The sequence below is a fragment of the Lolium rigidum genome, chromosome 1 (genome assembly GCF_022539505.1).
Source record: "Lolium rigidum isolate FL_2022 chromosome 1, APGP_CSIRO_Lrig_0.1, whole genome shotgun sequence".
Taxonomy (NCBI): Eukaryota; Viridiplantae; Streptophyta; class Magnoliopsida; order Poales; family Poaceae; genus Lolium; species Lolium rigidum.
In genome coordinates, this window is record NC_061508.1 from 357,336,984 (window position 1) to 357,351,045 (window position 14,062).

Sequence of the window (14,062 nt, forward strand, 5' to 3'; positions counted from 1 at the left end):
GCGGCGGCAGGTTGATTCGCTTAGCGGTGTCCTTCGCCGGCTCGGCTGCGGCGGTGCATGCGGCTTTGGGTGGCGTGGAGGTGGCGTCCCATCTTCTCCGTGCCGTCTGCTCCTTGCTGGTTCGTTTTCCCTCTTGCATTCTCTGTAAAAAAAATCGCGTTGGGGCCCCACTTTGCTGGAGCGGTTTGTCTGTAGATTTTGCTTGTGTTCGCTGTGTGTTGTGGATCTGTGATGCCCATGTGTGCAGCTGCCTCTTTGGGATTGAGTCTGGTCTGCGTATGCTTGGGGTGCGATGCTGCGAATTCAGCGATTTGGGGGACGCATTTTGCTGCCGTTTCTGCCAGCGGCGCTACTTTGCCGTGCTTACTGCTTTTTGGGCGCGTATGTGCATGCTTTCTAGGGATTTAGGTTGACGGGTTGGGGATTTGAGTTCCTGGAGCCAATATGAACCCTGTATTTGGTTGGACGTTTCTTCAGTTTCGTGTCGATGGGTGCATGGCCGTTTGTGATTGCAGCGGTGGCTGATGTCTGCTTTACCGTAAATCGGTTTCGCCTAATGCAGGCTTACCTTTTAGGTTTAGTTGTTACCCATTTGAAGTTTAGACTAAAGGATGTACAAATGAGATTCTGTGTAGAACCAATCGGAGGGAAGAAAAAAAAGGAGTAATTAAGCTAGCCTTTCTCTGTACCTGATAATTCTGGTATGTGATTGAGACAGTGTTTTTTGTGCATATGAATTGGATCACCAGCTGGCGATTAGGTACTGTATTTTCTTGAAACAACAGTTTGTTAGTTGCTTAGTGCTTCTCAATGCAGCACTGATTTTAGATGCCATTCTAATAGAATTTGGGAAGTACATGTAGTGAGACAATAGGTGTCACATATGAATGTAATAGCTACTATAAGGATTTTGAGCATCTGTCCAGCCGAGCGTTTTCAGTACACTTACCTCTATCTCATCATACAAAATAGAATCAGGTTTCATAAGTTAAAAAAATTCTACAAACTTTGTTGCATTAGATCAGAGATGAGTAATGTCAACTTTTTTTTGTTTGTTTTTAGCATTTGTATCATCACCTTTTAGTCCTAGGCGGCAGCTTAACGTAATGTTGGCCTAGAAACTTATTTTGAACTTCCCAAATCCTATTGAACAAATTCCCAATCTGAGAAAATAAAGATAAATAAGTGCAGGCAGAAACATAATTCAGTCTAGAACATTTTCTATATCCACACCTTACAAAAATTGGATCAAACCTGGCAATGAATCAACTTATGTATTAAGGATGGTATATTACCCTCTCACTTTTAGTGTCATGTTATCCATGTAGAAATTCCTTAATCTATATGCCACGACACATCCTTCTGATGGTCTGATGGCATCAAAGGATGGAGAAGGACTAACTCGCTTGGTGCTGTCATGGGACAGATATAACTATTTGTTCCCTCATATTGATTGAATCCTTCTCGCAGAAATTGTACAAAATCTAGGAAAACTCCTATTCACAAAACCATTTGGGCATCCTGTTATGGAACCAAATATGCCCAGGCGCTTTGGTTCTGGTGTGCTTAAGAAAACAATGTAGATCATATTTGTTTGCTTGAGAACCTTATGCGTCATAGGAAAAAGAAATCCAGGTTAGTTTATCGTTTGAAATATTCAATTGCCTACGCTATTCCACCACCAAGTTAGCTGTGCAATAAATATTACTTTGTCCACCCAAATTTTCTGTGACATAATTAGTATGAGTTCAGTTTTTCGGAAGTGCTATGTGCAGGTAAGGTAAATTCGAATATGACGTGAGGTGCTTGTGAATTGCCCCAAAGTGTTCATTGTGGATCAAATCTCTTTTTTTATTCTCATGGAATATGCGTCAAATTAGTAAGTGTGATTGCTATCTATAAAATCATATCTTAGATTTTGAACATGAAATTTATTAATATTATTTTTATGTTTTTATTTTGTAAATATGAAGTGGCTCTTCTAAACTATAGTGGCTTGCACATGAGGCCGGTTGTGTGAAGCTGTAATTTTGCTGATATCCGGAACAAATTTCTGTTGTTATTTCAGTGTAGATCTCCTATGATGATAATATTTCAAGATTCATTTAAGTGAAAGGAAAAGAACAAACCAGAAGCCACCAGTTTGGTCGTGCATGCTTAAGATAGACTTGTGTTCTCGTGGTTAACTGGCCTCTTATTTTAGTTAATGCTAACTGACCTCGTGTTAGGCACTGATTACAATATGTTAATCTTTCAAATAATAATTTCCTTTAGGTATCAGATTTCTATCTTGCTGAGTAATGGTTTCTCAACAATCATGTTTATTCTCAGTGAATAGTTAAAGTTATTCACTATACTTTAAGTAATTGACGGTAACAAACCTTGTGTTGTATGCAAGAGAAACCTGAAGTCCTGAGCATCAACATACGATGATTCTGCTCTTCCACTCATAATTGTAGGTGTGACCATCCCACATTTAAGAAAGGATGGATGATCAATGTGTACTTCTCAATACATTCTTCTGTAATATTTTTTCATGTAACAAATATCTGTTGGGCACATACATACAAGTGTAGCTTTTATCTTTCTTGCACTAGACCACGTATGCCTTAAAACTTCAATTCAGTACAGTGCTGGTATACACATGGTCAGACTGATCCAGATTGTAGACACAATAGGTTAAAGCAATTTGGTTATTATTGTGCATATATCTCTTCTTGGAAGTGTGAACCAATGCGATTACGAAGATCAATAAAGTAAATCTTGTGAATGTTGCCATATTAGCAAAATTTTGAATATTTGACATAGTGGAGCGATGCCTGGAAAAGCTATACAAGAAAGTTCAAATCATTGTTGAAATGTACTGTCATCTGATGGAGCAATTGTGATATCCTAGGGATTGAGTATGGTTGATTCCTTTTCTTTGTGGTTGCTCCCTTTTCTTTGCGGTCAGCATCCAGATTGTATAATAGTCATTCAAGGAGTGAGTAAGGTTGACCTGCTACGGGTGGATTCAGTTGTCGGCGGGACATGCTATTGCAGCTCATTAAAGAAAATTGTAGAAAATATATCACAAAGGAAAAAACAGACGAGTGGAAATAAAAACGGCGCGGCAAGACGTGCGAGGTCCATCTAGTTAAGTATGGTTTGGCAAGGGGCCGCCTTTCCTTCCGCTAACCCCCCCTGTCATGGACGCCATGCGGGGTTCCCTCCCTAGTCTGGGGAGCAGCAACAACAATCTCATCTGCTTCTCTGTCTTTTGCAGCTCACAACTAACTGGTCATGGTGGTCTTCCCGAGTGGACCTGCTGGAGCCGTCTTGCCACGACCTGTCCCCCTGCTCATGTCACCCAAGCAAGAGGCCGCCGCCGACAAGAACCAGCTTCCTCCACCTGCAGATGGTACGTACATCATCTGCTTCGTCTGAATTCCTCTTACTCCTACGCGTCGTCTGAATTCCTTGCTACTGCCGCAATCCAAAACACGATCCAATCCGAACTGAAACAACGACTCCCGTTGCCGAAAGGCTAACCCCAGGCCGCCTCGGGTCTTCCATGGCCTTGCGCTTGCTGGATGCTGTCGAGCGGCCTTTCTTTGCTCTGGGTCGATGTTGCCATTTATTATCTTGCAATGAGCCAGTAATGCTTGTATGTGAAAAGTTGAGAACCTTTTAGATCCTCAGTTTTCAAATACTCTTCTTAAACAATTTTTGGGTACATTTAGCTCTGGCATGGGGTTGTTAATATATAGATGGTCCTTTTATTGTTTTGCTATTGTTCAGAGTTGTATCACACCCTGTTCCTTGTATCCAGTAATAAATTTTAGTGCCATGCCTCTCACCAGGGAGGAGAGACCAGGCCACCAAAGCCTCAACAGTATGATGATGGTGTTCTCCCCGTGGCTCCAAGGAGCTCACGCTTCTTCCCTGCCACACCAAGGTCTATAAATCTTGAATGTTCTGGTTTTGATTTTCACTTGTAATAGCTTCTGATAATGTTGAAATAACATGTCTAGTTACTATTACCAAATAAAATACCCATGAAGAAGATGGTCACACTATTTTTTGGAGGATGATGTGGTAAGAGCGTTTTCCCGGTTTAATACTTTGTGCTCCTCTTATGCCCTTTGCCATTGTGTTTGACTTCCCTGTTCCTTTTTTGTAGGGCTTGAATATGTTTTGCTGGAAGAAAGTGAGGGGACAATGTAGTTTTCTGTGGTCATCGATGATCACTACCAATACTCCATGACCTACATATAGTACACGTGGCACAGTTTGCCTCTAATGCTTCTGTCTGGCGTAACACAGACTTTCTGGCTGTGGTGGTGGTGGTGCTGCTGCTGCCGCCGCAAGGAGGCCGTCCTGCACGAGGTCAAGCTGCTTGGCCCCAATGGCCAATTGCGGCGAGCTCGACGCCTCCATTTAGAACATGTCGACATCGGCCCCCAAAGGTCAATTTTTTTCCTCGCCCGTGCTTGAATTGATTCCTCCGATGCTATCCAATTTCTTCCCATTTTCGTATTTGCTGAAATGGGCACCAGCAGGCCAGGGCAACTTTTATTTGTGGCTGTTGAGTCGGAAAAATAAGTTTTTGTGTTCTTTTCATGTCCAGAACCAAGCTTCTGTCTGAAAACTGTTCTTTTACTTGTTCTACTGATATGAACTACTAACTACTTGATCTAGTCTTTGTTATCAATTATCGCGAGCTGTTACCATGCTGTGTGATTTAGTATGCCTAGTTATTAGGCGATGTCCGGTTGGATAGAATGAAGCTCTTCCTGCGTATTTTAGCTACTACCTAGCAACATGGATCTGACTAGTAACGCATACTTAAATATACTAAGTCTTTGAGTTTGTACCCCTGGCAACTCACTTGACTTTATGAGTTGTAAAACATTGGTAGTACTATGTACATCTGCAATTTGCCTTATTGCTCAGGTTGTAGCCATTTTTCATATCTAATAGTGGTGCTTGTATAGGTTGTGCCAGTACAAGAACTTCAAGGAAGATCACAAGAAGACTCTTGTGGCGACATATTTAGTTGGCTGGGGAATTGATACTGTCATAAACTATGACATACATGATTATGCTGATGTACATACTTGCACAGGGTAATTATAACTTTTCCCTACTATTCATGGTTGGTGCTATTATATCTGGGTAACATATTCACCTCCACATGCTGGAAAGGCTGGATGTTTTGGTACCAAGGGGCTTGCAATAACATTTGATTCTTCTGCCTTTGGCTCTGATGTCCTCAATAATGTTTGTATAACTGCTATATTTACTTCTTTTTTACTTCTCTGGTATGATCGGCAGAGCGTAGAATAACTGGGATTTTGACATATGTATTATTTGCGATGAGAGCTACAAGTGAACCTTTTCTGTATTTGTTTCCAGATTTAGAAATCATATTAGTCAAGTAGCTAGGTTACTTACATTCTTCCAAGCATGAACATTCTGAGTTTGATTATCGTGTTAACATTTTGTTTTTCCGTGTAGATATCTGACACCAAGAGGGTGAATAGTCTTGTGAGTGACAGCCAGATATGGACGCACAATATGCCTGTGTCTTTGGCTGAGTTTTGCGTGTGAGCCACATGTAGGTGCACAATATGCCCACGGCTTCGACTGCTTACCTCTGCCCTCGCCGCCGTCGTCGTGTCATGCTGCTCGGCCGTGGACGAACATGACTACTCGTGTGATGGCAGCGAGTTCACCGTGCCACAACCACAGGGGTGGTGATGTCTCATCCTCGGCTGCAATTGCCCTCTGGTGAGCCCAATTCATCCCTTCCATCCCCTCTAAGTGTCCCCCCCCCCACACACCCCCCCGCCCCATATTGGTTTGTTGTGATAGGATGCTTATCTGGCTATGTAGTTGGTAGATCTTAACTACTAAAAAGGTTTTGGTGGTTCGAGGTCCGGCTATCGGCTATGTAATTCATGAATTTTCTGTTAAAGTCATTTTCTTGTTGTTACTGGACTGGTGTTGTGTAATCATGATCAATTTTTGTGTAGGGACAATAATCCGTTTATTTCCCGTGGTTTGATTCTGATGATAGGTTCATGGTATTGTTCTTGCTTCACTGAATCAATTACTGTCCGTGTATAATAATCATCTATTTTGCGACATGTGACCGTGGTGTAATGAAAATACATATTTTTTTTTGCGTAGTTTATTGATCTTTTTCATGCCCTGAATCTTTTTTTTACTGGGATGATGGTTACTAGTACTAGCTGACCCCTCATGTCTTTGGCTGGAAAAAGACTAATAGTTGTTGATCCTTTGATACTTTGGTCCTCCTCACACTATGCTGAATCTCTTTACCATTATTAAATTTCTGTAGTAAAATTTGCAAGTCCACATGTGATATTATGCAGTTCATTGACCATCATTATTCCTTCTATTTCTCGTGTTTCATCATTCAGAGATTGGTACTGACCACTTTGTGTTCCTCTTATGTCCTTTGCCATTGTGTTTGACTTCTGGGTTCCTTTCTTGTAGGGACTGAATTTGTTTTGAGGGAAGAAAGTCAGGGGAAAATGTAATTTGATGTGGTCATCAATGGTCATTACCAACTCTCAATCAACAGAACATGTTACACGCGGCATGGCTTGCCTCTAGCTCCTTCGGTCCGGTGTGGCCAACCCATTCCTGCTCTGGTGGTCCTGCTGCAGAGAGGTCTAGCTGCTTGGCCCAAAGCCCAACCATAGCTATCTCGCCGCCACCATTCAGAACACGTTGACATTGGCACCAGAAGGTCAATTTTTTTTTATTTGCTTGAGCTCGGATCGATTGCATCCACGCTATTCAATTTCCTCCTATTTTATTTTTTGTACTTGCTGAAATGGGCACCGGCACACAAGGGCAACTGGTATTTGTGTCTGTTGAGTCAGAAAAATGAATGATGGCTTGTGTTGCAAACTGTTGGTGGCAAAATAGAGCCAGAAACACATTTGTGTATTTCAAAACCTGCAAAATGGTTCATATCAGTTCTGTGACATTAGTTTTTTTTCCCTTACCCACATTGTTAGAAGATAAAAACTGCCACATTTACTTGTCGCTCAATTGCCATGTTTAGCACCAGGCATTCAAATGCCAAGTCCTCCATTTTAGGAAAAGGCATAAGTCCGAGCCCACTTTATATTCAAATGAAGCCACTAATATCATCCATTGGGGTTCAACTTAAAACATACTACCGAGCCAACATGAAGCCCCTCTGTTGTTATGAGTCACTTTCTTCTGTCTCACTAGATGCACTGTTATGTTGCACTGGCATCTTACATCACTAGATGCACTTGCCATCAAGCATCGTCATTTTTGTGGGAGTTTAATGAGAGCTACAAGTGGAACTTTATTGTATTAGGTTCCAGTTTTGGAAATCATATTGGTCAAGTAGCTAGATTACTTACATTCTTCCAAGCATGAACTTTTCGAATTTGATTACTGTGTTCACATTTCTTTTTTTGCGTGTAGATATCTGACACCAAGAGGGTGGAAAGTCTTGTGAGTGACAGCCAGATATAGATGTACACAATGCCCTCGGCCTCGACTGCTTACCTCCGCCCTTGCTCCCGTACTCCCATCCCGCTGCTCAGCCGTGGACGGACATGACTACTGGTGTGATGGTGGTGGTTCACCGTGCCACAACCAGGGGGCGGTGATGTCTCGACCATGGATCCAATTTCCCTCTGGTGAGCTCTGATGTATTACATCTCCTCTACCTACTCTGTTGTAGTATCTGCTCTGTTCATTGAGCCGATGACCCCCCATATTGGTTTGTGGTGATAGGATAGGATGACTATTTGGCTATTTTATTGCTATTTTTTTACTACGAAGAAGGTTTGGTGATTCGAGTTCTAGGGATATGTAATTCATGAACTTTCTGTTAAAGTCATTTTCTTGTTACTTGGCTGGTTGTGTAATCTTGATCAAATTTTGTGGGACCATAGCATGTTTGTTTTCTGTGGTTTGATTCTGATGATAACTGCATGCTACTATTCTTGCTTCATTGAATCTATTCATTTCCGTGTATAATAATCATCTGTTTGGTGTATTAAAAATACATATTTTTGTTGCTGCGTAGTGTATTAATCTTGTTCATGATACCCGGGCAAGAGCTTTTCCCCTCTTTCATGATTTGTAATATACTTTGTGTTCCTCTTATGTCCTTTGCCATTGTCTTTGAGTTCCTGGTTCCTTTCTTGTATGGACGGAATAAGTTTTGAGGGAAGAAAGTTAGGGGACAATGTAGTTTGTTGTGGTCATTACTCATTAGTGATCATTACCAACACTCCATCAACTGAGTATGTTACAGATGGCACGGCTAGCTGCTTTGGTTTTGGGTGACCCGCCCGTTCTGGTTTTGGTTGTGCTGCTACAGGGAGGCTGTCCTTCACGAGGCCCAAGCCCAACCGTGGCGGCGTTACTGCCACCATTTCTAACACGTTGACATCGACACCAAAAGGTCAAAAAATATATTCTTGCGCTAGCATCTATTTTGCTGCCATGCTATCCAATTTCTTCCTGTTTTTGTACTTGCTGAAATGGACAACAACATGCAAGGCCAACTTGTATTTGTGGTTGTGTTGGGTCAAAAAAATGATCAATGGCTTGTGTCGCGAAATGTTGGTGGCAAAAATAGAGCAGAAAACATGTTTTTGTATTTCATTCCTTCAAATGGTTCATATCAGTTCTGTAACATTAGTTTACTTCCTTACACGTGCTATTTATAAGAAAAAACTATCCCATTTAATTATCGCTCAATTGCTATGTTTAGCACCGGGCATGAAAAGGTCAAATCCTCCTCCGATTTAGGAAAATCGCACAAGTCCGAGTCCACTTTATACAAGTGAAGCCACTAATATCATCCATTGGGGTTCAACTTTAAACATATAGCACGCCAACATGAAGCCCCTCCGTTATGGGTTTCTTTCTTTGTGTCACTAGATGCACTGTTATGTGTGTCACTAGATGCACTGTTATGTTACGTTGGCATCTCAGACCACCAGACGCATGTGACATCAAGCGTCGTTATTTTTGTTGGAGTTTAATGAGAGCTACAAGTGGAACTTTTCCAGATTTTGAAATCATAGTCAAGTAGCTAGATTACTTATATTCTTCCAAGCATGAACTTTCTGAGTTTGATTATCGTGTTAACACTTCTTTTTTGCATGTAGATATCTGACAACAAGAGGGTGAATAGTCTTGTGAGTGACAGCCAGATATAGATGCACAATATACCCGCGGCTTTGACTGCTTACCTCCGGCCTTGCCACCATCCTCTGTCATGCTGCTCAGTCCTGGATGGACATGACTTCTAGTGTGATGACGACGAGTTCACCGTGTCACAACCACTAGGGTGGTGAAGTCTTGGCCTTGTATACAATTGCCCTCTGGTGAGCATCGATTTCTCCCTTCCTTCTCCTCTAAGTGCTTTGTGGTAGCATCTGTTCTGTCCGATGACCCCCCATATGGGTGATACAATGACTATCTAGATATGTGGTTTGTAGGTTTTAAGTTTTAACTACTAAGGAGGTCTGGTGACTTGAGCTCCAGGGCTATGTAATTCAAGCATTTTCGATTGGAGTCATCTTCTTGTTGTTACTGGACTGGTGTTGTGTAATCTTGATCAATTTTTTTAGGGGGAATAATCCGTTTATTTCCTGTGATTTGATTCTGATGATAGCTGCATGCTATTATTCTTGCTCCACTGAATCTATTCATGTTCGTGTATAGTAATCATCTGTTTGGCGACATGTGACCATGGCGTAATAAAAAATACACATATTTTTTTCTCGTGTAGTTTATTGATCTTCTTCTTGTTCTGAATCTTTTTTTTACTGAGATGGATGGTTACTAGTAGTAGCTGACCCCTCATGTCTTCCCTTTGGAAGGCAAAAGACTAAAAGTTGATGATCCTTTGATTCCCTGGTCCGATTCAAACTATTCTGAATCTCTTCACCATTCTTAAATTGCTGGAGTAAAATTTACAAGTCCACATGTGATATTATGCAATTCGTTGACCAGCACTTTTCCTTCTAATTCTCGGATTTCGTCATTCAGAGATTGGTGCTGACACCACTTTGCTGTTTGCAAAAAACAAACTGGTGCTGCAGGTTCAACTTGGAGAATGTGTGGACCGACCAATGTGGCATGGACGGTCGATAAGGACAGGGTCGTTGCCATCGTCAATGACCTGCTTACTAAGACAGAATGACCCAAGGATCAATCTCAGCATTGATCGCTAAGCAGTGGAAGGTTGAATCCCACCCTGGCCCATTACCCTGCTTGTTTGATTTGACTATTAGTGTTGTCTTCTCATGGAGTTTGTATTGGCTGGGGTTGCAGAATTGGAGCAACGGGAAGCAAAGGGAGAAGGTGAACAACACGGTGTTGTTCTACCAAGCCACCCACGACAAGCTCATTGCCGAGTTTCCCAAGTACAAGCTGATCACGCCCTTTGTCCTCTCGAAGCGCTTCTGGGTAACTTCATTCACCCAGATCTTCTTTCTCCTATTACTTGCTGATGAGCTCTGAATCTGTGTGTAGTGCTTGTTGATTGGTGTCTAATTTTTTGTTTATGATGTGCGGTTCAAGGCGATATGCAAAAATGAATGTATGTTCTTGTTTAAGCTTTCCCTTCTGTAATGTAGATGTTGCCTCATTGCCCATTGGATCTGAAGACCTCGAAGTAAACTATTTTGTGTTTCCATTCTCACCATGTTTAGTATAAATGTATAATCTCTGTAGCACCAGACCTTGTTTTCATGTCAGATTTGCCATCTTTTCATCTATCCAAAATTTGTTAGATAGCTACATAATGTAGCTCTTTTATATATGAGCCAATCCAATGATGCACTGTATAGTTCCAGGAATCAAAATTATCTGTATAGTCATGTAAGCTCGGTTTGCCTCTTGCTTGTTTGGTGGCTGCATACTGAGCTTTGTTGCGTTCTTTGTGTGGTTAGCACTTGTTAATGCAACTATCTTTAAATGTACGTCTTTTCTCACTTAATTAATAAAACAGAGCTACATTTGTCAATGCAAGTGGACTTTTAGGATGCTTTTTTTCCTAGTTGTGTCTTGCTTAAATAGGCATAGGCAGTGCTGAACCCTATGTATTTTCAGGTTCAAAGCAATATCGGTGTGCAGGCCACAGATTCCAGTGGGGTGGATGCTATGCTTGGCTTTCCAACCGGCTTCTACTGCCTCCTTTCCTCTTGCCGCTGTGCGGCCGCGGTGGTGGTGATGACATTCTCAGCCTCGGCAACACCCCACTCCTGTGAGCTCTTCAGGTTACCTCCTTCCGCCTCTTCTCTGTGGTACCACGTCCTGGAGCCATGGACATTCTGTGCCTCGCCTTTGTGCGGGGTACTTCTTATCTATCTAGCTTAACTCAATTTTTGCTTCTGGTTTTGCTTAAATTCCCACCAGATGCATTGTCTAGTTGTTATTAGTCTGCTTGTTTAGTCCTGATTATTTGATTATGAGTAGGGGACACTTTTATGGACTGCTTGCTTATTTTCCTTACTTGGTTTAGGCTTATGAATACGATGATAAGAACAGAATATTGTTATTCTTATGCTAATAACCTCTTTTGCGTCACAGCGATCAAAACATTGAGTCTAAAATGTTTTGGTAGTTGATGCTAGGGTTCATGATTTTCTCAGGAAATATGGATGCATTCATGTTAATTCGAGGGAATAAACCTGATTTTGCATTTTGCATGTCAATTCAGGTGCTATGTAGTATGTACTCCTGCCATCCGAGGGCTGTCTAGTGTCAACTATCGCAAGAAGAAGTGTATCCACAATAATTAGGTGAACAGTCTGGTACTTCTACATGGAGTACTTGCAACGGCAAGTGTCAGGTACACTTCCATGCTCTTCTACAACAATGCCTTTCTGCTTGTCCTCCGCTGCTCCAGCCCTGGCACCGGTGCGTGCTCGAGAACCTCATATCTTCTGTGGTCTACTCCTCTTCTAGGACACGTTGAAATGTGGTATGCATTTAGCTGAAACACAGATATTTTGATTGCATCTTCTTTGATCTGTGTGGGATGTAAAATGCATTTTATGAGTGCTGGCATATGATGCTTTCTTTCAGTTAGGGGATTACAATGAACTGATCCTGTTGGTAGTAAAAAAAAATAGAAATGGATGTTTTTTTTTCCTGATTTGGTGCCCAATGTCCTGTAGACAACCTATCTGTATTTTTGCAGTTGTTCAGGTTAAACATGATATGGTTTCTTAAGCTATGTTACCTCACATACTTATGTCTAAGGTTTGTAGTTACAAGATGATGCTTTCAGACATAGTTGCTAGAGAAGCAATACCACGAGGAGTATAGAATTTATCTCTCATGTTCTGGAAAATAGGGACATATGGATGATCGTATTAAATAAGTAATAGACTAGTTGATGACACAATAGATGCAATAATATTGCTTCTACTATATCACTTGAATCACGGAATGCAACATCTTGCCTTGTTGATTAAATGAATGTAATTGATGGAGCTTTCATAAATTGGTATACTTTAATCTATTATTTTTTACATGTCAGGTGGTCCTTGGGTATATCAAGAAGTGGATTCCGGTCCTTGGGTGTGTCGAGAATTCCTGTGGCAATGGCAATGGCGTCCACCCCTGTGATGTTGTCCTTCTCGCAGGTAAAGTCCCTCCTCTTCCTCTTCTTAGATCCGACTTTAGAGTTTTTTCAAGTTCCCGGTTTAGAATGGAGCAACCGAATGCACAGTGATGCATTCAAGAAATCAAGTGTATTTTATGCTGAGGTATTGAAAGATTTAGTGCGTGTGGTTTTAAGTGTTAGATTGCGAGCTTGATCTGGTAGAGATTGGATGATTGCATAAGAGTTGCAGGAGTTTGCATTGATAGATGCAGCTGCGGGAATTACAAGTTACAGGACAAGTAAAAATTGCGTGCTGTGTCATTCTCTTTGAAGGATGCTCCTGATTTTCATTAGCTTGTACATCTTTCAAGAAAGAACTTTTATGATGAAGAAGCATGATGCGTGAACTTTTACTTACATTTTTGCCTTTGCATACACATAGTGCGCCAGATAGTATACTTCTTTTGAAATTTGTCGTATACCATTGTTATCCAATAATGTTCTGCATGGTTATCTGTTTATGGCGCTTGTGGACAGGTTGTGTTTTGAGAATCTTTAGCCTGGACAATCAAATGATTATACATAATTTTTTTGTTTGCATTGTTTCATGTGACTTAAAATAGTTCACTGACTTGATATGCGCTTCTGTGTTGCTACAACTTTCATGGGGTTTGGCAGTCACTATACACTCACTTTATTAGTACCTGGCAAAATTTGTTTCTCTCTTTGTTGGACAAAAGCCGGTTTTTCCTTTTCATGTTGGTTAGTAAAGACCCTGGTTGTCGGGTTTCGACTGTAGGAAATTTACCCAGATCTGGTTTCTAAAAATGAAAAGTCAGGTGCCATATATTTTGCTGCCGTTTGTTTGAGATTATTCATGTCTTTGTTGTGTTTCAGAAATGGTCTGTAGAGGAGAATCTTGATCATCTCTTGTGAAAATTTATTTCCCCAATAGAGAACAGATCGTGAAGCACAAATATTTTACTTCTGTTTGAGAAGACGTGCTTGCCTGTAGATCCACCGTGATCCACCGGTGCCAGCGTGTCGTGTGGGCTATTACATTATCATAAGAGTTTCTTTATTTTACATTGTCTTGCCACTGAACCTCTTTTGCATTTGTTTAGTGATAGCTAGTATGTGGACATCTGGTATCCGTGTATGAAAACACTAGCTATCTAGCTATGGACCTCCTTGCATGTGTCACGCCACTCCCAAGAGATTAGTTTCCTTGATGGTTCGAAATATCGTGTTTCCTATAACATGATTGAGCAGTGATGACGCAACTGGTTTGATATGCTGGAAATTAGCCATATTGGGTTTGAGATGCTGCCATTTGTTTGAGATTATTCATGTCTTGGCTGTATATGTTGTTGAAAGCAGTGTCAGCTTTGTGCTTAAGTTACTTGATCAGACTACTTTTGTGATTGTACA

The 14,062-nt window shown here is 41.2% G+C and overlaps 2 long non-coding RNA genes across 2 annotated transcripts; both read left to right on the top strand.

The window, feature by feature from the left end:
- Positions 1-3,320: 3,320 nt before the first annotated feature.
- Positions 3,321-5,056, top strand: LOC124684688. The gene is made up of 4 exons (XR_006997112.1): positions 3,321-3,400; positions 3,843-3,937; positions 4,163-4,448; positions 4,977-5,056. It is a non-coding gene; the product is annotated as an uncharacterized LOC124684688 (long non-coding RNA).
- A 190-nt stretch (positions 5,057-5,246) lies between these two features.
- LOC124684687 lies at positions 5,247-12,904 on the top strand. The gene is made up of 8 exons (XR_006997111.1): positions 5,247-5,772; positions 6,505-6,760; positions 7,477-7,694; positions 10,119-10,260; positions 10,351-10,485; positions 11,131-11,297; positions 11,741-12,004; positions 12,566-12,904. It is a non-coding gene; the product is annotated as an uncharacterized LOC124684687 (long non-coding RNA).
- Positions 12,905-14,062: the final 1,158 nt, after the last annotated feature.